This window comes from Sceloporus occidentalis, unplaced genomic scaffold (genome assembly GCF_023333645.1).
Source record: "Sceloporus occidentalis isolate IW3139 unplaced genomic scaffold, rSceOcc1.0.p SCAF_3, whole genome shotgun sequence".
In the NCBI taxonomy this organism is placed as follows: Eukaryota; Metazoa; Chordata; class Lepidosauria; order Squamata; family Phrynosomatidae; genus Sceloporus; species Sceloporus occidentalis.
Window position 1 is genome coordinate 34,411,057 of NW_028316983.1, and position 26,456 is coordinate 34,437,512.

Sequence of the window (26,456 nt, forward strand, 5' to 3'; positions counted from 1 at the left end):
AGGTAGAACTATCTCCCAAAGAGTGCTGTTGCATTAACTTGAATGATACCCCTTAGCTCCCTTTAGTAGAGAATGTTAAGGCCTTCCTCAACATCCAATGATTCTTTAAGATGAAGCCATGATAGGTAAGTTGGTAACTACTACAATTGCTCCATGTAGGTAGGCCACTGGAGTTCAACTCTCTTTGGAAAGTGATTCAGAGCAGAGGTAAAACCATTAGGCCATTGAAATCCACAAACACCTGGAGCACCTCAGCAGAAAAGAAGAAACTGTGAAAGTAAACAAGGTTTGCCTACCAGTCCTGAAAAATACAAAATATCAAGACTCAAGACAAGCAAAATGAGCACCACCCAAACTCAAGGGATTTCCCTGCAAGACAATGGATTACCAATTAAATAGAAACAAATCCCCTTCACAACACACCTCCAGCTGCACCATTCAATACTGTACAACACACAACATTCTTCTATCACAAACCATTTGTGTTTCAAGGAAGTCTTCCCACAATATCAAAGGATCTCATAAAAACACTAAATCATTTTATTAAGGCACACCTTTCCATGGAGTACATCCCACTCTATCACTTGAATTTAATGATGTAGCCTGTAATCTAGGGAGGTTTATGCCATAATAAAATCTGTTATGCTTTTAAAACGCAACAAGACTTTTTATGGATTATGCAACGGATCAGGAGTCCTCAACACTGTAGAAATACTGCAATTTGACACCACTTCTGTTGCTGTTGCTCCATCCTATGGAATCCTGGTATTTGTAATTTTACAAAGTATTTAGCCTTCTCTGTCAAAGAGAGCTGGTGCTTTGCAACACTACAAATCCCAGAGTTCTGTAGGATGGAACTATGTCCATTAATGTGGTGTCAAACTGCATTATTTCTACAGTGTAGATATACCCTTTGATCCCCCTTTAACTATCATGGCTATATCCTATGGAACCATGGGGGTGATAGTTTAAGAACTAGAGTTCTTTGGCTGAGAATTTTAAATGCCCTTCCCTAAACTGCAAATCCCAGGATTCCATACAATGTTCCCATGCCCGTTAAAGTGGTATCTTAGCACTATACCTTGCATGTATAACTAAAACCTGGTTCAATGAAAAGGTCTGTGTCTACTTGACCTAAGTTATACCTACCAGTTTTCCAGGTGCAGCAGCAGGCATGATCTGATAGGTAGAGAAGAAGAGTTACAGTGATTGATCATGAGTCCACTCCAGTATTGAAGTACCTTGTCCTTCTCTAAGATTTGAGTGTATACACCTGGCAACAGAGAAACAAGACAGGATGGGGATCCTGTTGGTGTACCATCCATCCGACTGCTCAACTGTCTTGCTGCCAGAGCTATTAGAGGTGATCTTGGAGATGGTGTTAATCTCCCCCAAATTTACTGTATTGAGGGATTTTCAGATTTTCTTCCACAATGAAGAACCTTCGTTAGGGCCAGCTCAAGATTTATTGCCTTCCATAGCAACTGTGGGCCTGTCTCAATATCTGGCCTTACAGGAATCTGACTGACCACAGGTTAAGGACCATTTTAGAACCTACTTTGCAGCAGAGAGGGCAGCAAAGAAACAATTCTTTTCTGCCTCTATTACATCAGCTCAATCTCATCCAGCACAGCTGTTCTGAGTAGTTAAAGGGTTATTACATCCTAGACCCCAGACTGCTGAAGAAGTGCTGTGATGAATTTGATAAATACTTTGGAGAGAAAATTGCTCAGATTCTTTCTAAGTTGGACCCCACACTGAAGACAGAGTCTGGGGGAAGTAACTGTTTCACATAGCATCCAGTGTTTGAAATTAGCAAACACAGACAGTGTTAAAGAGTGTTTTCAGATTGTTTTATCTTTGTAATGTTTTAATTGGTTTTCATTGCCTCGGGAACTCTGGTAGACTGGGGGGTGATGAAGACATACTCTAAAAGAATATTAAAAATGCATAGCATGAATGGAACCAAACCAAGTTATGCACCCTGGGAAATTCTTACATAAAAAAGAAAAATGAACTGTCTGTCACTCAGTTACTTGCCATTTTCTTTTTTAGAAACAGACATAAGGCTTAGAAAAGAGATCCGGCATTCTCCTTCACCGGAGAAGTCCTGGGCAACAGGCCAACCCCACTTTGGAATCAACTTTCATCTGCTGCTCCCCAGTGTTTCCAAATCCAAAGGTCTCTTGAAATCCTAGTTCTATAGCAACCAGACAAACTTCTGAAAGTAGCCAGGAAAAAAGGAAGAAGACTTGGTTTAGATTTTTTCTTTTCTCTCCAGTCACATTCCTTTACTTTTTGGATAGTAAGGCGGAGGGAAGGGAGAAAGAAAAAAGAAATGTGGAAGCACCTTTCAGACTGATTTTCGTGAATACAAACCCACTTCTGACTGTGGGGTTCTGGGAGCTGTTGTCCAAAAATTAAGTTTATCCACATGGATGCTTAATACATAATAATAATAATAATAATAATAATAGTAATTTAGTTATACCCCGCTCTTCAGCCAAAAGGCTATCAGAGTGGCTTACAAATTGTTAATTAGGCCCCACAACAAATTCCAACTCCCAGAATTCCATAGCCTTGAGCCAGGGCAGTTAAAGCGGTGCAAAACCGGGTTATTTCTCCAGTGTGGATGCAGCCTTGGAGATCACTTTAAGTGCTGCAGCTCCACACTATGGGATCCTGGGATTTGTAGTTTATTATTATTATTATTATTATTTCATTTTCTTATATCCTGCCTTTCTCCCAAAAGAGGGACTCAAGGTGGCGAACAAGTATATAACAATACAGTTCCAAAACAATAAAAGATATCAACATATGTAAACATAAAATAAAAAAAAACAATTAAACAAGTTTAAGGATTAAAACAGTTATAAATTAAACTCTATTAAATACAAACCATTAAAAATTGTATAGCCCAGCATTAAATAAATAAATAATAAATTTAATTTTAAAAACCCAATCCTTCTCAGGCCTGTTACAGACTGCCAAAATAAAGCTGCTTCAGGTCTCTTTAGAGGTATGCTGTTTAAATGACGCATGGGTCCTAAGAGTCCGGAGGTCGCGCCAAAGCCACACTCCATTCCTAAGCACTGGAGGGCAGCTTTGGTGCAGCTTTCGGATTCTTAGTATGCATGCATCATTTAAATAGCATACCTCCAAAGAGACCCGAAGCAGCTTTATTTTGGCAGTCTGTAACAGGCCTCAGTTTAATAGTTTAACGCGCTACAAATCCCAGGATGCTGTAGGATAGAGACATGGCACTTAAAGTAGGGTCACACTACATCAGTCCAGAGAAGCCCCCTGTCTGTGTCCCACACTCAACCAGTTCACAGGTAGAGAGCTCTAAATCAGGGCTCCACTTGCTCTGCTGGCACCCCAAACTACTCTAGCATTCCACAGCAGCGAGCCATGGCAGTTAAAGCGGGATCAACCCGGATTAGTGCTGCAGTGCGGATGCACCCTCTGCCTTCCCTCTCCTCTCCTCTCCTCTCCAGACTCCGCCTTTCTAGGCTCCTCTTTGGCTCCAGAGTGCTCCGCCTTCTTCTCTCCGGCTCCATTCAAACGCTGCCTTTCTTTCTGTAAGGAGTGGAAGCGATCCGAAGCGAGAGAGGCGCCTCTGCCTGGGCTCTTCTGCCGGGATCGGAGCCGGTAAGGCGCCGGGGGGAAGGCCAGCCCCTTTGTCCTTCTTTTGGGGGGAAGGATGGTCCTGGAAAGGCAGAGAGGGATGGAGAGGTATGGCTCCTCTGGACCTAGCCTTCGTCTCCCTGCCTGCCTTGAAAGCCTTGTCCTTGCTGGGAAGAAGAGTGGGTCCAGATTGGGAGGACCAAAGGGGAAACACCCGGCTGTCCTCATTTTCCCGGAGCTGTCCTCCATTTCAAGCTCCTCCTCATTTGGAGTAGGACTCCGAAGCATGAATTTATCTTTGAGCTTTTCTGTGGTCACGTCCTCCGTTTTCTTGGAAAGTCCTACATTTTTGCAGGTCCTCCTTTCTTGTTAGGGCATCAGTCACCCTGGGGCTGGTTCTTCCAAGCCAGCCCCCCTCCCAGGCTGGCCAGAGGTCCTCCTTTTCCCGGACACGTCCACCATCTTCAGCCTTCTCTCCAGGAGAAATTACAAAAGCGCTTCCATTTGGAGCAGGACCAAGAAGCATAGGTTTAGATGAGGGCTTTGAGCTTGGCTTAGGTGTCCTACGTTTTCCTGGAACGTCCTACATTTTGTGGTGCCTTGTCCTCCTTTGCAGTGAGGGCCACCTTAGGGAGGACACCCACATCCTAAAAAATGTATCCCCCCCATCTGCATCCAACTGATTCTGGTCCCTGCAGTCTTATTAAATGGGAACGAATCTAGTCCTGTTGCTGGCATTCTGGCTCCTGCAAAAGAGGGACTGTTTCCCTTTCAGGTGCCTGGAATGGGAGAGATGGATAGCCTTTTAAAAAATGAACATCTAGAGCAGTGGTTCCCAAACTTTGGCCATCCAGATGTTTTGGCTTTCGGCTTCCAGAATTCCTGACTGTTGTCCAAGCTGGCTGAGGCTTCTGGGAACTAGAGTCTAAAACAACTGGAGAACCAAAGGTACTGTTCTAGAGGTACTTGAGCCATTGGAGGAGGAAGGCACTGCAGGGGTGTACCTACTGCAAAATGTGGGCATTGCCCTCAAATAAGAATTCTGTCCTCCATGAAATGTTTCCTTCACTGCCACTCAGAGGACTGCCATTAGCCTCAGAGGAGTGTAAGGGCAACCGGACCAAGCCTCCCAACAAAATCTGCCAAAACCTCCAGCAACAACCCTTAGGGTCACCATAGGTCAGAAACCTCAGATTTCCAGCATTTGCAGAGGCACTGCAAATGGCACCCAACAACATTAAGACTTTTGCTGCGTTTGCATTTCCTTGCTAACTTTGGCTGCACCTTTTTTTCCCCCTTTGGGTGTCTGAACAGGAGTGCTTTGATTCTGTCTTCTCAAAATGTTCAGCTGAAATTGCTGCAGTGCTGGATGTTTGGGTGACTGAAGGGAAATTTTCATTTTCATTGAAAATGTCATTAAAATTTTCATGTTCATTGAATATTTAGGGCAAGAGTCATGATTTGCATCTTTCTGGATCCTATTACATTCTATCTCACCCCCACAACTGTATAAAGATGCCATCTTCTCTGAAGATGCCAGCCATAGCTGCTGGTGAAATGTTAGGAATAAACTCACCTTGCCTGAAAAACACCCAAAAAAACAATGCATGCTGCTGGCCATGAAACCCTTTGACTTCACATTGTATAAAGATGCTTTTATACCAGAGGCCTGAATACCACTAGGTACTTTATCCCAAGAAGCAGGTTTATATAGCTACAAAGGTTCATGGAAAATTGAAAACCAGTTAGCCTTATAGGTGCTGTGATATTTCTTTTGTTCTCCCTCTTCCTTCCTCCTTTTTTTTGAGGGAGGGGGGGACATATACCCACATTTTACACCTTCTCTGTAACTGCCCCCCCCCCGAAGAGATTATAAGATTAGTAACTCTGGTTTAGTTTGATGGACTTCCCTATTGCTTTAACTTTATGCTCTTTTTGTATGATGCCGCTATAGCCCAAGCATGTCCCTTACTTGCTGTTTTGATCTGCTGGACTTTGTGTGAAATTCAAAAGCTCGCCCTCAATAGCATTCAGGTTGCTTCCTACAGTTCAAGCTCATCATGTGCGTTTTCTTGGGAGCAAGATAGCTCTTTTGAGTAGGGCTCCCTCTCTTGGTAGGATTTCAGGCACCCAAATTTTCAAGAGTTGGGAAAAGGTTCCCTCAACTTGTTGAGCCTTACTTACCTTTGTTTTCTCCTAACAGCAAGCCATGCAAAGGGGAGGCCGGCTTTCAGCTTATGTGTTCTTTGATAGTTTTCCTTGGTAGTTTGAATCATCAAAACCTTTTGCTGGTAACTGCTTGTTAACATGATCTGTGAGCATGCTTTGTGGAAAGGCGCTGGGAGAGAGATATTCCAAGAGAGTATCAGTCTGAAGTTTACAGCCTGATGTGTGCAATGAAACACTTTTAAGGGGATGGATGTAGAACAGATTAACAGAGTTTGCAAGGCATAGCAACAATCAGCAGATAGAAATGTGTTCAGCATTTTTTTCTCTCTTAAGATTTTCTGGGTAAAAGGAAGACGTTCCAGCATTTTTCATGGTGTCGGTTAGCTGACAACTACATTGTAATTGGGCGTTTGCTTGCAAATGAATGGACCGTTAGTCGTTTCGGCTGCTCCCTTCCCTGCAGACTCTGCTTGCTTGCCTTATGAGAAACACATGCTGTTATTGTTTGAATGAAAGCCTCCCCTGATCTCAGCCAGAATGATGGCTTCTTTTCTTTGGTATAGGAAAAGCAGTGTATATTAAGAAGCAGGACTTGATCCTGTGGTTGTATTGATTAGAGTGGAAGTTTGTTCTTGTGTGCATAGTTTTTAAAAGCATACCTTTGCAATTTTATATAAGGGGCACTATTTTATTATGCCATTGTGTATAATGAGACTTGAACATCCATGGATTTTAGAATCCACGGAGAGGCCTGAAACCAAACCACAGCAGATACCAAGGGCATACTGTAATTCTAGTTCTCTAGAGTACAGTAATATAGTTTGTGTTAACATTTGCAAGTGTCTGCAGTGTTGTTGTCCCATTGTAATGCTTTAGCCTTTTCTGGCTTGGTTTATCAAGATCCCATTTCCTTCCTCATTGACCTGTGCCTGCCTCTTGCTCTCTTTGGCATTAAGTCAAAGTCCAGAAGGATTTCCTGTCCTGTCTTCATCCTGCAGCCTCCAATTTATAACACCCCCCAAACACACACAATAAGACACCATTTATGGAAAAATGGCAACACAAGCAGGTTTGAGAACCTCTCAGCATCCCCTGAAAAAGGACACATCTTAGAAAGCTTGGGGGGGAAATGCTGTTTAGAAATGTAGCTCCCAGAATCCCCCAGCCATTATGGCCAATGGTCTGGGGTTTTGGGGAATTGTAGTCCAAAAAAGTAATGATTTCCTGCTTTAAGCTTAAGATTTTCAGTGGTTCCAGTCATGATGCTGGCTAGGACTGCTGGGAGTTTTGGTTCAAGACATTTGGAGGGCCACATGACTTACTCTGGTGGGTTATAGACCGCCGAAAAGCGGCGGTCTGGCTCCGCCGCCGCTTGCAGCATCCGGGAGATGCAGCCTTTAAACGGTGCGACTCTCGGACGCTGCAGAGAAGGAGCGTGGAAATTGCGCTCCTTCTCGGGCCCTGGAAGAGGTACCGCAAGTGCCAAAGGGCACACTAGCGGCGTCACTTCCCGGTGCGCCACGTGCGGACGCAAAGCGTCCATTACGTCAATATGGCGGCCCCCTTGTGGAAGGGGCGCTGCCATATTGTACGTATTCCATACGTACTAGGGTTAGGGGGGTGCGGAAGCACCACCCCTTCCTAACCCTAATACGTATGGAATACATATTTTTTGGTGGTGTGTAACCCACCTCTGAGTTTGTAACCCCTTTATTTCTCTCTATAAGTAAGTAGTTGTCATTTGCATCTGTGGGAAAAAATAATGTAATGAAAATGTGCTGAAGGCTATATTAATAGGGATCCTGTGGGGCAGGAGCGGGAACTGCAGTCATTTCTCACAGCCGGCTTTGCCAATTAAGGCTGATGGGAATCATAGTCCAACAACCTCTTGGAGGGCCACACCACAGTTTGCCACTACTCTTGTAGTATATTTGTGTACTGTGTGTGTTTATAGGATGGCCATCTGTTGGGGATGCTTTGATTGAGATTTCCTGCATGGCAGGGGGTTGGACTGGATAGCCCTTGTGGTCTCTTCCAACGCTACAATTATATGATTCTAGACTAGCTTATTCATGAGCCAGTATTTGATTTCCTGTTATTTGTGTTTGTCATGCAAACTACAAAAGCAAGAGCAAAAGCTGGGCTGTGACAGGTGGGTGAAGAACGCACAGTGATTTCTATCGTAATATCACATTTCTCTCTACTTTTAAGGAACACCCAGTACCTTCACATGTATTGAGTGACTTGCCGGGAGGAGAGGGGGAGGCTGGGAGAATGAGGATATAGGCCAAAAAACTTTATCAGGGGAGCAAGGGAGAAAAAGCATGGTGTAATGATTTGAATATTGGACTGGCACTCTGGGAGACCAGAGCCCAAGTCCCTGATTGACCATGGAAACCCAGTGACTGACCCTGGGCAAGTTACACTGTTTCAGCCTAAGAGATAGCCAGTGGCAAATATTCTCTGAATAAATCTTGCCAAGAAAACTTCAAGATAAAGTCACCATCATCAAAGACAACTTGAAGGCACATAACAACAATAGGGAATTGTTGTACTGGACTGTAATACAGTACAATGACTGAAAGCTGGGTGGGGTAAGGAAACAAAATAGGGGTAAGGGAAGTATTTTGGCAGAGCAACATCTTTCTCCAACTAGTCCCTGAAGACTGCCATTCTCCAAACTGATTCTTGCATTGGAGAGTATCTACCAGTATAAGCCAATAGTACAGTATCTGCTTGGTGGTGTTCTTCACGTTGATGTTTATCACACTATACCCTTAAAGTGCCACAATTCCAGTTTGACTCCTCTAGCTGCCTCCTGTTGCATTCTGGGATTGGCAGTTTTAAGGAGGGGTATTTAGAATTCTCAGGCAGAGTGCCTGAGAATTCTAAATACCCCTCCTTAAAACTGCCAATCCCAGAATGCAACAGGAGGCAGCTAGAGGAGTCAAACTGGAATTGTGGCACTTTAAGGGTATAGTGTGATAAACATCTCTGTCTTATATCCTTTGGTACTAAATTGTGGGCGGAAGAAATTTCAGGTGTCTGATGGTTCAATTAGAATAGGACTTTGCTTTGTCTTACTTTTATATCAAGTGTTTAAATTTTCTAAAAAAAACTGTCTAATATTTAAACAAGAGTCACTGTCATGTTTCTAAAAACAATGTTATGATATTTCATCGGTAGTTACTTTTAGAGCACAGGATGTTCTGTGTCCTTCCTCCAGTCTTGACCTGTTCTTTCATCTTGTAAACAGCCCTGTGGATTAACTGGGGTGTTTTGGTTGTAGCATGCTATTGTGTAAATTATCATATTTTTCTTCTTTCTTAAATAAAAGAGCAGGGAAGAAAATTATAGAAGTACCAAAAGGGGCAGCCAATTTGGTTGGGGGCTGGAACAAATCCCCAGGCAACTTCAACTGGTTTGAAGCCCATTTTTTTCTCTTTGAGACTCTCCAGAGGTCACCAACACTGCCAGATATGCCCTCTCCCCCATCAAAAGGGGCAAGAAAAATAACAAAACAAAACAAACAAAAACAAAATCAGAAGTGGCCAGAAGCCAAGAAATGGATTGGATGAGGGAAAACAAATTGGAATTTATTCAGACAAGACTGAGATGCTCATGGTCAGTTGGAAGGCAAGTTAGGAAATAGGGATTCCACCTGTGCAGAAATCTCAGGCTTTTAGCAGCGGCAGGAGTGCATTTGCACAGCATAAACTGGTACACCAGCTGTGCCTTGAGATGACAGATCTGGCTATGGTGACACATGCCTTGCATACATCTTCTTTGGACTACTGTAACACATCATGTGGGGTTGCCTTTGGAAGTTGTTTGGAAACTTCAATGGGTCCAAAATGCTGTGGCTGGAATGCTGACTGGGACCAGTTACAGAGAGCATATAATTTGTTAAAACAGCATCATTAAAACAGATCTCTTCTTTTCACAACAAAAATGACAAAGGTGAGGACATGATTAAGAATTTTCATGACGGGGAAAAAGTGTGTGTCAAAACAAGACAAAGCTAAAAAAGTTGATAATGAAGCTGAAACAATTTAAACACTTACTCTATTAAAACAGCATTAATTTAAAAAGCATAAAATCATTTAAAAACATAACAAAAAAGTATAAACACACAGTGCACCTTTTGTACAACCAATTAATCACCAGATGTTGTTTAAATAAAAAAGAGTCTTTATTTGGCAAGGAAAGGAGATCTATGGAACTCCCTCCTGAGGAACGGTGAAGCTGGCTCCATCCCTTCTGAGTTTCCTATGGGCAGTGAAGACTGTTGACATGGCCTTTGGTTCTTATTGTTTACTCTGGCTATTTTTTAACTGTTTACAATTGTCTGGTTTTAGGAGTATTTTAATGCTTTAATTGGTTTTTAGTTATGCATTTAACCAGCTTCCTGCTTTAAGTGTTTTATCCTTTGTGCATTGCCTTAGGGGCCTGGTAGGTCAAGGGCTGCCATAAACAGACAAATAGAAACATAGAGTTGGAAGGGGCTTCGTGGGCCATTAAGTTCAACCCACTACTAGTTGCAGGACCACCAGGTAAAGCATCCCCAGCTTCTGTCCAGCTGTCCAGCCACTTTTTGAAGATGTCCACACAAGGAGACCCCACCACCTCTCTCTAGACTATTGGTTCCATTGCCAAACTGCTCTTATGATCAAGAAGTTCCTTCTAATATTCAACAGAATAGCAGAGTGGAGAGGTGGCCAATCTGGGCTCCTGAGGGAGGGAATTTCAGAGCCTGAAAGCAGGGGAATTCAGGGGGAGTTATAGACAATCTCATGAAACTATCCATAGCTACTATATATATGACATTGTATATTCTCCATGTTACGTGGGTTGAGTCTTGCTTATCCAAAATGCTTGGGACCAGAAATGTTTTGGATTTTGAATTTTTTGGATTCTACAATACCTGTATTTGTATATATGTACATAATGAGACATCCTGGAGATGGGACTCAAGTCTAAACACAAAATTCATTTGTTTCATATACACCTTATACACATAGCCTGAAGGTAATTTAATACAATATTATAAATTATTTTGGGCATGAAACAAAGTTTGTGTATATGGAACCATCGGAAAGCAAAGATGTCACTATCTGAGCCACGCATAAACATTTTTGGGTTTTTTTTGGGGGGGAAGGGGAGTATTCAGGATTTTGGAATTTTGAATAAATGAGACTCAAACTATATAGTAGCCACAATTGCTGTGTATATTATACTGTAGACTGAGCCTCTGAATGTAACATGATAAGAGAACAAAAGCAGAAGAGGACTATATTGCCCTTGTATCTTCCTTCTAGGCAGCTGTTTACCTATGGGAAGCAGAATGCTGAACTAGGTTCGGTGATGGGGAACCTGTGGTTTTCCAGATGTTGAAGTGCAACTCTTGTCAACCCAGACTAGCAACATCAGTGGTTAGGCTTCATGGGAGTTGCAGTCCAATCATAGCCAGAGGGCTGCAGAGTCCCCGCCTCTGAAGAGTTTTGTTCGGATCCAGCAAGGTTGTTCTCATGTTCCAAACCCATTCAAAAATAACTGTTTTTGTGGGAGGTCAAGCTATCATTATTTCAGATGGCGGTGATGATGATTAAGACAGAGCTCAGATTTTTTTTAACCTGCTTATATTGGAAGTTGTTTTTAAAACTCTTTGTAGATAACATACTTATTATTTGCTTATAGGTGTATATTGAAATGTCGTCGTTGTCGTCAGCATCAAACACCTCCCCCCCCCCCCCCATTAGCTTACTATCAATACTAGGCAAACTCTATGCTAGATACTTATCCAAAAGGATAACTCATTTTTTGGAGGCCAATAAGATTGTTATTGAGGCCTAGGCAGCTTTCAGAAAGAACTATTCCATGGTCGATCACTGCTTGATCTTTTTTATTTAGTAGAGAAACATCTCAAATTTGCCGCTTTTATGATTCTGCAATCCACATTTGTCTCTGTCCCCCAGGATCAAGCTTTGGGAAAAGCTAGACAAGATCTTGGATGACAAAAGACTCTTCTATCTTATCATGGCAATATATAGTGATGAAATGTGGTCCAAAACACATTTCAGAAATAATCCAGTTCAATCATAGAATCATAGAGTAGGAAGAGACCACAAAGGCCATCCAGTCCACCCCCTGCCATGCAGGAAATCTCAATCAAAGCATCCCCGACAGATGGCCATCCAGCCTCTGTTTAAAGACCTACAAAGAAGGAGACTCCACTAAACTCTGAGGGAGTTTATTCCACTGTCGAACAGCCCTTACTGTGAAGAAGTTCCTCCTAATATTGAGGTGGAATCTTTTCCTGTAGCTCTGGGTCCTAGTCTCTGGAGCAGCAGAAAACAAACTTGTTCCCTCCTCAATATGACATCCCTTCAAGTATTTAAACAGGGCTATCATATCACCTCTTAAACATCTCTTCTCCAGACTAAACATCCCCAGCTCCCTGAGTCGTTCCTCATAGGGCATGGTTTCCAGACCCTTCACCATTTTAGTCGCCCTCCAGTTTCTCAACATCCTTTTTGAATTGTGGTGCCCAGAACTGGACACAATATTCCAGGTGGGGCCAGACCAGAGCAGAATAGAGTGGCTTCTCTTGATCTAGACACCATACTTCTATTGATGCAGCCTAAAGTCACATTGGCCTTGTTAGCTGCCACAACTCACTGTTGACTCGTGTTCAGTTTGTGGTCTACTTGGACTCCTAGATCCCTTTCACATGTAGTCTTGTTCAGCCAGGTGTCCCCCCATCCTATATCTGTGCATTTCATTTTTCTGCCCTAAGTGCAGTACCTTACATTTCTCCCTGTTGAAGTTCATTTTGTTAGCTGTGGCCCAGCTTTCTAGTCTATTCAGGTCATTTTGAATTTTAATCCTGTCATCTGGTGTGTTAGCTACTCCACCTAATTTGGTGTCATCTGCAAAGTTGATAAGTATGCTCCCAATTCTGTCATCCAAGTCGTAAAGATGTTGAACAGCACTGGATCCAGGACAGAGCCTTGTGGGACCCCACTGGTCACTTCTCTCCAGGATGAAAAAGAGCCATTGTTGAGCACTCTTTGTGTTCGGCCAATCAACCAATTACAAATCCATGTAACAGTTACGTTGTCTAGCCCACATTTCACTAGCTTGTTTGCAAGAATGTCATGGGGAACCCCTTCAAAATCTTATACTATATCCACCACATTCCTTTCATCTACCAAGCTGGTAATTTAAGACTGCTTTGACTGCCCTGGCTCAGTGCTAGGGAATCATGGGAATTGTAGTTTATTGTGGCAACAGAGCCCCCTTGAGAGAAGGCTAAATGTCTCACAAAACCACAGTTTCCAGAATTCCCTAGCATTAAGACAGGGCAGTTAAAGCGGTCTCAAACTTATTTCTGCAGTGTGTTTTGGACCTGAGGGGAATTCTGTAATCTGTGTCTAGTATTTCATATTGATCTGCAGAGATATGAAAAGCTACTCCTTTGTATTACAACTTCCAAGATCCCCCAGCCATGTTGGCTGGGGAATTCTGAGAATAGTATTTCAAAAAAGTAACTTTTTCTATGCTCTGAATAATCTATAATTTTTATGTGTGACTCTAGATCCCATTTTATTATACTTCCTTTTTTTCTCTTCTCCTAATAGACAAGTGGAAAATTTATAATAAATGCTGGCTATTCAGAATGGCAAAAAAGTGGAGAAAAGGAAGAACAGACTTGTTCAGTCTGATTTGATCAGTTTTCGACCTATTGAGAATATAAAGTTGACAATAGAGATTATCACACATGAAAAAGGATGGGGGCAAAGCTCCCGTCCTTATCGCACGATTGCACTAAGATTATCAGACAAGATTGTGTTTATCCCATCATTATTCTATCAATGAAGTAGAATTGTTGCAATACTTTTCATTAATGGAAGTTTCCGTTAATGAAAAGTGATGGAACAATTTCTCTTAATTGACGGGATAAGCACGATGTGTACGATAACCTTCGTGCAATTGTGCAATAAGGATGAAATAAGGATAGGAGCAATCAGCTTCGCTTCTATCCTTTTTTCTTGTGTGATAATCTCCTCTGTCACTGGGTGGGATAAAGGATAGTTTTTATGGTGTCTTATGATTATTATTGTGTGCCTCGAAGTCTTTTCCAACTTATATTCACCCTAAGGCCATAATCATAGTGTTTTCATAGGGTTTTCTTGGCACGTTTCTTCAGAGGGAGTTTGCCTTTGCCATCATCTGAGGCTGAGAGAATGTGACTTGCTCAAGGTCACCCAGTGGGGTTTTATGCTCAAATGGGGAATGATGTTCAGAGCTGTGTCCATTGCTCAAGCCACTACATCACACTGGCTCTCATAGGCTGTCACTAAACAGCAATCTGTGGACAATTTCTGTTGGAATAGACACACGTTTAGACCTTAACTGTTTGTGCTGGCTGACTTCAACAGTACAAATGCTATTTTACTCCTTAAGCTGCTGGGCTATCTATTCTTTGTGTAAGCTTATAGAAGAGTGCCAGACAAATTTAATGGCATCTTGAAGATTGGCAGGACTATGTCTGTTCTTGTTATTATCTCTATATAAGGTACCTGTTTCTAGCAAGTATAGGCAACCACTCCCTCTGGTGGTTGGTTTCTGCTGGGCAGCACCAAGTAAGTACAAATGAGAGATTTCTCTACAACCAAAAAGTTAAGAAATTTTGGGAAAGAAAATAAACAGAAGCCTCCACAAGTGGCTGGAAGTCCACTTCTGGATTTGAAAACGATATATTTTGATGTTAAATAGTTCAGACGAGTCCTGCAACCAATTTGAAAGGTGAGTTACCTCTCCTGGTAGTTTTAACCTGGAGTTTCAAAACACATTGAAAAGATAGTATAGCAGACCCTGAACATCTGTATGCCCCATCACTTAAAAGCTGAAGGCCTGTTTGAATAAAGGATTATTTTACTTGCCATAGAAAAGAACAGAGAGGGGTCCAGCTGAGCCTGTCATGGGAGGGAATTTCACAGTCTAGTTGTACTGTGTGTCCTCCCAGATGAACATGTGAGGATTGTGGGACTAAGAAAACCTTCCCCATGACTGTCATAGTTTTTTCTCATGGGTCTCAGTTGTAAAATGAGCTCAGTCAACATATGACTGATTGTAAAACTAACCTAAGGACCGTTTTATCATCTATTCATTCTCTTGTGGCTTACCTGCCTGACTCTCCATTGCAGTTAGTGATTCAGAATAGGTGTTTGGTGTGATACATCAGTTAGATAATTTTTGTTGATGGCTAATAAGAATGTATACATCTAGCTGTGGTTTTCACATGATGCTTGTAATGATCTGATGACAAGCATAGAGCACAATCACCTTCTTAAGGGATGGTTGCCATCTGGATGCTGAATCATTCATTGGGAAGCATGACACAGCTCATCACTTGAGAAATAGCACCTGGTTATTTGAATTAGACTTGTTTGTGTGTGGACAGGTGTTTATGTCACAAAGTGATGTTCAAAATGGTGCCCCAAACCTTTACCAACCCCACCTTCCTCCTCTAGTTATTAGAAAGTTAATTGAGAGATAACAAGGAAAGTGGTAAAATGCTGGAAATTAACAAGGCTCTAACCCACAGAGAAGTAAAAAAAAAAAAAAGGAATTAGGATCACCTATTTGCAAGATATGTTATACTGTTAGTGCTGTATACTGCAGATTTAAACTGCTTTAAGAGTGATTACTTTCCCCCAGGAAACTCTAGGAGAGTTACTTTTGTGAGGTGCTTGTGTGCATTAGGAACGTCTAACCCAGAATTCTCAGCATTTTTTCACAATGACAATTTGAGCAGAAAAGTAATGCATTAAGAAACCAATCCAGAATTGAGAGGAAGCAATTACAATTAACCTAGCTTTAAAACTAGTGTCTCCGCCTGACATGGTTGATTACCTTGCAATCATGTCATGATTCCAGTATTTCATATGGGGAAGCAGATTTTTCTTTTCCAAGTGTGTGGCTAGTTTTTTTTTAAGTCAGTATAACATTTTATAAATGATGTAGATAAACTAGAATATGGGAGGAAGTTGTATTATGAGGAAGAAAGCCCATGTGTTCCCACACACCGATGTCACATCTGTCTGTGAGGAAGTCTAGGAGGCCTCAAGGTTATGGGTAATAGGGAGGGAGGGACTCCTGACAATTTCCCCCTCTTTCACCTTTGTTGCCTGAGGGCAGCAAAGAGAAGTCCCTTGATGTCACAGTTTGATAAGTCTGTTGCAGAAAGGCTTGGCTGTAAATGCTGTGAGAAAAAGCCACCTAGATAAACTCTGCATACTATGAAATCATTATGTCCTGCGTGACAGAGGTGGTGTGCTGTAGAACTTGCAGCTGAGGTGATGCAATTATGGCTGGTCAGATGTTGCTGTTGTTGTTGTTGTCATTGTCATCAGTTCAGGATGACACTGGATTATACTTCCAATTGCAGCCGTGTGATATCCTCCTATGTAGAGATAGAGTGGGATTTTCCCAAGCAAAGATAAAACCTGGAGTGAGCAAGGATCCTTGTAGTTTCAGGCCATTTAGCTGAGTAGCAGGTGCCCTCTGTTTATCATGGAACTGGAAGGATATCCTTCTGGAGGAGAGATGAATGGGGAAAAAAAATAGATTGACTTAAGATGTTTTCTTAACCAAGCTGAAACTCATAAGGAACTGGAATTCGCAAATAACACCCTCAGCATAGTCAAAGGAAATCCTGTCTTTTGTGCAGAGATTGGTGAGTGGGGCAGACATGCATACATCTTTTAGCAGCTGATGTAAAACTGGTCACTTGGACTTGAATTAGTGTTTCTCTGTAGAATTTCACTTTAAATTACAGTATGGTATTGCCATCTCTTTAGAATTTCGACAGTGTGTGTTGTACAGAATACAGTGGTTCTCAGCCTTTGGTCCTCCAGATTTTTGGGACTTTACTTCCTAGATGTCAGTATGACCAGTGATTAGGAATTCTGGGATTTGATCCCAAACATGTGAAGGACAAAAGGTTGAGAACCACTGATCAGATAACATTTTGGAAGGAAAAAAAAAATATTGGGACTTAGCCAGGTATTATTTTTTCTAGTTGTCATGCAAGGATCTTGCACTTAACAGACACATTCATACACACATCTCATACACCCCATAGCTTCCCCATTTGATATCTCTGTCTTAATCCTCATGACTGTCTGGCTTATTAATTGTATTTATAGTCCATCTAATGAGCTCAAGGTATCTGGCTGTTTGTCAGATCATCCACACTGCAGAAATAGAACAGTTTGACACCATTTTAACTGACATGGCTCCATCCTGTGGAATCTTGTGATTCATAGTTTGGTGAGATATTCATCAGAGAAGTCTGGTGCCTCATCAAACTACAAATCCCAGGATTCTGTAGGATAGAGTCATGGCAGTTAAAGTGGTGTCAAACTGCTTTATATATACAATATGGATACATCCTCTCTTGTACTTGCAAGAACCCTGTGAGGTTGGTCAGGCTGAAAGAGAGTAACTGTCCCAAAGTCACCCAATGAATTTGATGACTGAGTGAAGACTTGAACCTCTACCTCCTAAGTCCCTGTATACTACACTAACCATTATACTACACAGATGTTACAAATGAATTGCAAATAATAGCCAACCTGACTGAATACAGTGTTTATCTTGGGCCCTTTGACACTGCACAATTTTTGTTCTACTTTATCAACCATGATTGCATCCTATAGAATCTTGAGATTTGTAGTTTCACAAGGTATTTAGAATTCTTTGCCAGAGAACTATAATGCTTCAGCAAAGTACACATTCTTGGTTTCCATAGCCTGCAGCCATGTCATTTAAAGTGCTATGACTGTGTAGTGTGAATGGATTCCTGGAGGTGTTAAAGTGATGTATGTATGGAGGAACCACATATGGTATGTACCAGACTGAAGTCTTCCAAATCGCAGAAACCCTTCAGATTCTTAGGAAAGTACTTAAAGTAATTTCACTACTTTGCTGTGTCATATTGCATGGACATTTCAGGACTGTGACTATGATTTTGAACTTAAATTCTGACCACACTAAAAAGGAGTATCTTCATCCTTAAAAGACAAAGCAGCCATAATATTAAAGCTAGGTAAGCTTTAGCAATGTTAAGTAATAAAATAACTATTAAGTAAAATACCAAAAATACTGATCAAGACAAAAAACTTCTTTCCCCAGTTGTGTTTACTTGAAAAGCAAGTCACCAGTCCATAGTGGAAAAGCAAAACAGGAGAGCAAAGTGAGAAAGGAAGTGGTTGGGGAACAGGGAAACATTTTTTGGCTCCAGACAGCTGTGACCTTAACTTATTTATTATTAGCTTAAAATGTTCAATTAACAGTGGCACATTACACATGCAGATGAAAAAAGAAAAGTGGTTGTACAGTCCCACCTCTGCTTTCTGGCTGACTGGTTGTTAACATACGCATATGCAGAGACAATGGCTGGCTTGGATCCAGAAATTATTCACATTTTAACAAAACAACAACAACTCATAAACAAATTAGGACATTAGACCTGACCTTTGTCTGTAAGAAGTAATTGTGTAATTGTTTTGCCTGGTACAGCTGTGTGTTCTGTGCTTCATATGAAGAACTTTTGTGTCACTGATATTTCAACAATAGACATTGTTGAGCCTATTTGTGAGTCAAGCAGTGGTGCCCAGGCAATTTGGTGGAATGTGGCCTTGGTACTTTCTTATAGATGGGTGTCACAATGAAGCTGTAATTATGGCCTCACAGCAGTGGAATAAAAATAATAATTATGCAGAGTTTGGAAAGGTTACTTTTGGGAGGGGAGTTGTACATTTCCCACAATCCTGCAGACAGAATGGCTTTTCCAAGCTCTGCAATGCTTAGAAGGTAAAAACAGCAAATGTGTAAAAGCTGAATTAAATTATACAAGGAAGAGTAGGAACATAAGAAGCTGCCTTATACTGTACCAGACGTCTTCAAGGGTGCAGATGGCCCCTCCCCTTTAGTTAGAGTCAAACTAACCTTGGAGTCTTTATATTGTTTCTCCTGAAATGTGCATGTTTACCATATGCCAAGTTTAGTAGCATACTGCCTTTGTATATGGTACCTGTATTTGTAAATATGCTGTTTTTGCAAAGACATAGTGTGGTCTTTGTTTAGCAGGAAAGAAGCACTACAAGAACATTTACCCTTTCAACTTACTACTGTTTGTGAAACCAGGTTATATTTTGTATCTTATACTCTTTTAGACTTGAATGAGTTATGTTGTTTCTGTTCATTGAAATCACTGTTTGGATTTGTAAATTGTTAATTGTCCAATAAGGCATTAGAGCACAGGGTCTACATCCAATATCCAAATACTATGCAAAGAAAGTATTTTCTTAAGCCTGGGGTGGGCAACTGTGGAATTCCTGCATGCCACGCTAGCCCCCTAGGAGACCTTGAAGGGCGATACTTGTTCCTGGCCCCCAGAACAAAAACAAACAAATAGAAAACTACAGTTTTTGCCCCTAAATGCCTCTAGGGGTATGGAGGCATTTTCACCTTGTTTTGGATTAAACTGGTCCACAAAACGTGGCGGAAATGCAATCCAGGCTCCCTAGTGATAGAAATGTATTTCACGCCCCCAAGAGTGTGTTTGGAGGCATTTTGAAGCAAAAAAGGGGCCCTTCCTCATTTTGCAAGCCCCCTGTGGGCCACAAAAATGGTCTTCAGGGGACACATGTGAGATATACATTTTCCACCCTTGCCTTAAGCAAAGGTATTTTTGTTAACTAGTCATTATCCTTCAAGCTGAGATGTTTTATTTATGGTATTTGTTGTTCACAGTACAAACATGTCCTACATGTACCATCCAACTGTTCTGATTTGGCCGGGACAGTCCTTATGCATCATTCTTCTCATACCCCCACTTTGCTAAACGCTTTTAAAATGTCTGAATTTCTCTCTCCCCTCCTCTTACTTTCCCTCGCTTTTTCCTCAGCTTAGTTCAGTTGCTGCAAACTGATTTTGAAGTACAAAAGTATTTTTGCACTCATTTAAGAGTACAGCAGGAGAGGGGAGGAGAGAAGGGGGAAAAGAATCTTGCTTTTTGGACTAAGGCCTGGCAAAAACAATCTGCTGCTGTCTGTCATAACTTGAGGGGTCTTCTTCATTAATAAATTTTGCCATCTTTGCCCATTCTGATGTTGCTTGACCACATCTGTCCCAATCTTCTTCTTCTAAATGTTGGTGAATATGTCTACATTATTGAGCTGAATGCTGCCATCTTGCTTGTCTTTGTTCTGTTTAAAACATAGCCCACAACTGCATTTTATGTGCCGCATCGCATATAATAATTTTTGGGTATGAGTTTCAGTGAAATTATTTCTCAGTGTGTGGGAAGTTGTGCATTTAAGAATGCCAGCTAGTCTTCTTCACATACCAGTTTGTCTGCTTTTGAAGAGGTTCTTCCTTCCCACACCAAAGAAGCTGGCCACTGTCCAAAGAGCAAACCTGTAGGGTAGTGTTTAATTCCTAGAGAAACCAATACTCCTCTTTTAACCCACAGGTGACTGGAGGTGAAGTTGTTTTTGATAATATTTGTAAATAGAAATTTCCCATTTCTTACTGTTTTGAAACAAAAATGGTTTTAGCCAAGAGCTGAATTGTTCTTCTTACTGTACGGTATCTTTTCCTACATGTCAGAATGAATCTAAATCCCAAAATCATTACGAATGCCCATAAGATATACATATACACAGGTTTCACTTTAGCAACCTTTTTTGCGGGCTTCTCGTGCTCCATTGTTTTCTGCTTGTTTGCATTCTTCATTATGGATCAGTGGCAGTTTTTGGCTTGATGAACAAATATACTTCCCATAGAACACCTTCAGGACATAGGTTGACAGTAGTCAACTGTGTTATTTGGACTTGTATATTATATCAGGATTATAAACTTTATACATAATGATCAAGATTTTATTTACTTCTCTAAGCAACTGCTGGCCAGGGAATCTAGTACATGGAATTTCATCATCTCCCAGTTGGGAACTGGGACCTTAGTAATGTGGCCAGGCTTCGCCTTCCCATTATGCAAAGTTAGATGACAACCTGAGGTTCTTTCTATATTTTCTCTGTTTGAGGACAAGCTGTGTATGTTACATAGCTGACACTAGATGCAGCCTTGTGTGGTAGAGACCATCATCCTGTCACCACTGTGTGATCAGCTTCTCTACAAGGACAGAAGTGTGCCTAGGTTAGGGAGGGGATCAGCTTATAATTTGTGTTGCATAACAAAATCTTTGGAGTTGCCCTGGGCAGCAGATGAACACCAGTGGACAACAGCTGTGTAGATTTTTTGTGCTTCCATCCTTTCCAACTTTATCTCTTAACTCCATCTGCTGGTGGCTTGCTTATAATCTAAACAGAGACTTTGCTTTCTAATGAGTGATGTGCTGCTTCTTCCCCACCAAAAGGTTTAATCCTCTGTTTGTCACATAACTCTTGGGTGCTTTTTAAAAGCAGCTTACGAGTGTTTCCATATGGTGGCATGTCTTGCCTCCTGACATGCTTCCTTTGGCTATGATCTGCTTAGGTTTTCTTCATGCGGGACAGCCAAATCTCTTTAGCAATTGGATTGAGAGGAAAAAGAGCTAGATGACTGTGGTGCTTGGAAAGCATTAGCTTGCCATCCACTTTGCTCAAGTTGTTCTGAGAAAACACCACTGCTGGAGTCCTAGAAGCAGCATTAGTTGGTGGCAAGGTAAAATTACTTATAATTCTGAGGGGCTGGTAGTATATTCAACCACTGAATTAAAATGTGTGATAGTATATATTCACATTGTTCTACCTGTTGATATGGGCAGATGGGGATAGAGGTATAGCATGGGAGTGAAGCAAGGGAGGGTTGTGGATTTCTTTGATATGATGCTTCCATGGCCAATAAGAACACCCAGCAAATTCTGTTATTAAGACAAACATTAGACACTAGGGTAAGCTCTGGCTGGCACAAACATTGGCTAGAATCCTCTTGGTCCACTGTGCAAGTGTAACTACACTGATTCAGATGGTGATGGTTGGCTGATAAAGGCTTTGGGGCAGTGACTGAAGGAAGATAAAGCACTAGAGAAATGCATACGGTAGCTCAGAATTAGTAGATTTCAGCCTAAATTATATTGATTAGTCTAGAATGGACCCTTAGAACTAACATGGTGTAGTAGTTTGTGTATTGGACTAGAACTCTAGTAAAACAGCGTTTGAATCCTTGCTCAACTAAGAAATCCCACTGGGTGACATTGGACAAGTTATATTCTCTCAGCCTCAGAGTAAGGCAATGAGAAACCCATACCGTACTAACCTTGTCAAGAAAAAAACCTCCATGATAGATTTGTCACAAGAGTCACTGTAACTTGGAAACAACTTAGCACAACAACAACTAATGGTGTAATGGGTCCCACATTGGGTGAAATTTGGGATATAAATAAACAAATCTCAAAGCAGTTGTGTGAATGGGCTCTAAGATAATGTATTCCTTTTTTGTTGTTCTTTTCTAATGCCATTGTGTACCTTCATGCTTATGGGTTCTTCTGGGAGGTCGTTTACTTCACATTAGTTCATTTCATATTAATGAACAAGGTGAGGCTGGAAAGAGGGGGAGAGAGAGGCTGAGAGGGCTGCATGCGAAGCTGTTGGCCTAGAAGGCATGAAATGATTGAAGAGAAACTGGAAGGGGGTTTGTTAGGTCAGAAAAGATGTTGTTGATATTGTAGATTGGCGTGGGCCAAGATAGTGAGCCTATTTTTTCACCCCTGCATTGAGGTTGCACCAACTTATATTCACCTGACTTTCAGCTGAAAACAAAATTGGAAGTGATTTCAGGTTTGTACTTCCAGTTTATAATTGGAGAGTAGTGAAGGTGTGGACATGTGCAAATATTGACAACAGCAGCAGCAGAAATTTGTGGTGAGCTTGCAGATGCAGCAGTCATCCTGCTCCACTTCATTGTTAGGTGAACAAACCCAAACAGGTTCTCATTTGAAATGGCATTATGCATTCTTAACATCTCTCATTTTTAAACCTAATCCATTTAGTGCAGTGGTTATCAACCTTCCTAATGCCACGTCCCTTTAATACAGTTCTCCATGTTGTGGTGACCCCCAACCATAAAATTATTTTGTTGCTACTTCATAAATATGTGTTTTCCAATGTTCTTAGATGACCCCTGTGAAAAGATTGTTTGACCCCCAAAGGGGTCGTGACCCACAGGTTGAGAACCGCTGATTTAGTGCTTTCTGCAGAAATGCATGATTACTGTATTACACCGTAGTCCCTCCCCTGCTGACAGCAGGAATGGACCTTGTCTGACCTGGGATTCCATAAGCTGCAATAATGAGGGAATACTAAAATCTGCTCAAAAGAAAAAAGATTTATGATTTACAAGACATCATTTATTATGATTTACAAGACATCCCTGGAACACATGTGCCCCTAATGACTGGATTGGTAATGCCTCTTATCCCTTCCAGACCAACTCCTTTAGCCTGGTGCCAACATCTCAGGATTCTCCCAGTTGTACTTTTCAATCCTGTGGAAACCTCTTCTGCAGGACCACCAAGGTCTCAGAGTCCTGTCTCTGCCCCCCCCCCAAAAAAAAACTTGAGGTGGCCTGGCTCTGGCTTCCAGGTGACCCTCCTTCCCAACAGCCCATACCCTCCAGCTGTTCTCCTGACCAGGGCCTGCCTTCCCCTTCAGAGCTCTCCCATTTTCCCCTAACACCACTGCAAGGACTCAAGGCAGTAGCCCTTTCTTCTCTCTCTCCCCTCCATGGCACTGCCTTCGTCAGCATTGTAGGCTCAGTCCTCATATCCTTTACCTTCTGCTGCTTAACCCCATCTTGTGTCTTCTGCCCAGTCTAGGTAAGCAGGGTTAGTCTGGCTAGTTGGAACCAGACATCTCGATGTTCCTCCTGTCTCATCACATGCACCATTAGATATTCCATGAGTAACATGAAATATTACATCCTGTTTTGTAAAGCTGAAAAACTCTTTGCATTTACCTTTGCTTTCTAGAGGAATTAGCTTGGGGTCTTGTACATATGCTATTCACTGCCATTAGAAACTAGAATTTGAGTTGCAGATGGGCATGGAATATTACAGAAAATGCTAGCAAGTTCTCACCAGTTGTTTAATTATTGCCTGCTACAGTTCTTTTTCTACTCATGTGTGGGCTTTTACAGGTCTCACTGTAGCGAAAGTTGTGGCCAGGATAAGATCTAGATTGTTGCAACACTTGTTCTCACATGTTTCAAGCTTGTTAAAAAATTGATTGTGGTTCAAAATATTCTTCCCTCTGTCCCATCCACTTGAAATTTAATTATTATATGAACTGCTTTCTGAATGCACAAGAGAGAACTTGGATGATGAAATCACTAGCACTGGCTCACTTCTCCCCTTTCAAAAGAAATCAGTGAATAATGCTCAGTCTCTCTCTCCAGCTTGATGTATTTAGTTTTAATCTCTCTTGTGCCTCACCCTTGCTCCAAGGATTTACCAGCTCAGCCAAAACCACCAGGAGTCTTGGTGAAATTCCAGACAGCTATTGGGTTTGCATTGGTTTGTTTCATTTTTTTCTTTTTGCCAAGGGGCACTTCATAATCTTAGTGTTCAGACTTTCTAAATCTCAAATACGTATGAAGTTATTTGAAAACTTAAGCTGGAACCATATTTATTGAATAATTGCAGTACTGACCAAGTCATGTATACCAGTGCATTAGCCAGGAATTACTTGCACCAGCATGCCATTGCAGAGAGAACTTCCATACCTTCATACCTCCTCAAGTACATTGCTTTTCTCTGACATTAGTTGCCACCTGTTGTGCAGAGAAATCAAAAGATGTGCATGTCTGGGTGAAGACGTTTTGTACAGTGAATGTGAAAGGTAGCATTGTGGATTTGTATGTGGTTCAATATATGACTGAGTTAGGGGAAGTGCCCTAGCTTAACGGTAGAGAGAGGACATGTTTTGCATCTCGACTATCCCAGGTTCCATCCTCAGCAGTTCTGCTAGGACTTAGGGAGAGGCCTGCCTGAAACCCCAGAGAACCTCTGCCAACCTCATATGGACAATATGGATGTAACCCTTGGTTTATTCTGTGCTGCCCTGGCCCATAAGAATTACTCCATTGCTTTCCTTAGCACTGAGGTCTGTTTGAGAGGTTCTCTTTGTAATACCAGTGGGGGTAATACGTTATGGGAAGACATGGGAGAGGGCCTTCTTTACTGTGGGACCCCAGTTATGGAATACCCTCCTCACACTAGTACCAGAGTCATCCCATCACCAAATCAAAATTAGCCTTTGGGGCCTAATTGATATCGTCCAATTTGCAAATGTGCTATGTTTGGCATTAATTTAAATTGTTTTAACTGGCTTGAAGTGACAAATGATTTAATATAGGTCTGGCGTGGACAACAGTCTCCTGTCATTTACAACAGGACAGCTGTTCTGTTTATTCTTCACAAGGAAAGTAGTTCCCAGCATCTTTTTCTTCTGGTAGGAGTGGTTATAGGTAGAAGAAGGTCTAAAAGACCTATTACCAAAACATGTTGCAGCCCATTCTGAGTTTCTTTCTGCCCAGATCTGTGACCTCTGTCCTCCTAGGGTCATGTTTGTTTAAGGTGAACTGACCCAGAGCAGCTTGCCACCTTTATTGATTTGATTTATATTCTGCTTTTCTTCCAACTTGACACCCTAGGTGATTTATACTTCAGGTTAAAACAAAACAGCTAAAACTATCTGTTGTACAAAATTTTTTAAAAAATTAAACAAATCCAATAAAAACATTAAAACAGCTAAAAACATAATTAAAAAGCAAATTGCATGTTAAAAACAGCACATCCATTGCACATTCCTCTGACCCAACCAATTTAAGGCTGAAGTACGTTCTTTTAAAAAAAATAAATAAGAAGGTCTTTGCCTGCTTACAAAAAGAGAGCAGAGAGGTGGCCAGTTGAGCCTCTCTCATAAGAGAGTTTCATATCCTAGGAGGAACTACTCAGAAGGCTTTGTCCCATGTTCCCCTTGCCAACCACCCTCACACTTTGCTATGGATGGCTGGCAAGAAGGAACAAAAGCCATTGTATGCTGCTAATTTCTGGAGAAAAGAGGGATATGAATGGAATAGACAAACTTTCTGTAAGCTATAAAACTACTTTTTTAAAAAAAACTTACAGTGGTTGGTAACTTTCAGGGGATAAGAGGCAGCATTGCCCTCCCTCCAGAGGACCTCATAGGGTTACATGTTCCACCACAATTCTAAATTTACCAGTACTTTTTTTTTAAAAAAAACTAATTTTGCACCCAAATGCCCCCCTCTGCTTCTTAGGCTCAAAAATTTTGCCCCCCCCCCCCCCCCGGACACTAATTCAGAAGTCCACTTCCAGGTCATGTCATGTTGGAAGAAAGCCTCTCCAGGGCCTAAGATAGCCCAGGGGGTCATAAAACAGGTCAGCTGTGTCACTAAGGGGCTGCGGACTGCACTGGGTGACACCAAGAAGAGGGGTGATATCCACTTAGACCCTCCTTCCCCTTCCCAGCTGCTCTGGAATAGATAGAGGAGAAGGAGGAATAGATATGTGCCGTTGCAGGCCGCTCTGTCTCCAGGGGAAAAGCCCAGGACAGAGCAGTCTG

The 26,456-nt window shown here is 41.6% G+C and overlaps 1 protein-coding gene across 2 annotated transcripts in view; it reads left to right on the top strand.

Annotated features, from left to right (window-relative positions):
• Window positions 1-8,729: 8,729 nt before the first annotated feature.
• The window catches only part of ARHGAP40 (Rho GTPase activating protein 40), an 84,836-nt gene continuing 67,109 nt past the window's right edge, over window positions 8,730-26,456 (top strand). The window contains exon 1 of one of the 2 annotated variants that reach the window (XM_089513994.1): window positions 8,730-8,770. The gene's annotated coding sequence lies outside the window, so the exon portion shown is untranslated. Of the gene's footprint in view, window positions 8,771-21,429; window positions 21,535-26,456 lie in introns of those variants that run through there. The other variant, XM_089513993.1, reaches the window with a different exon arrangement.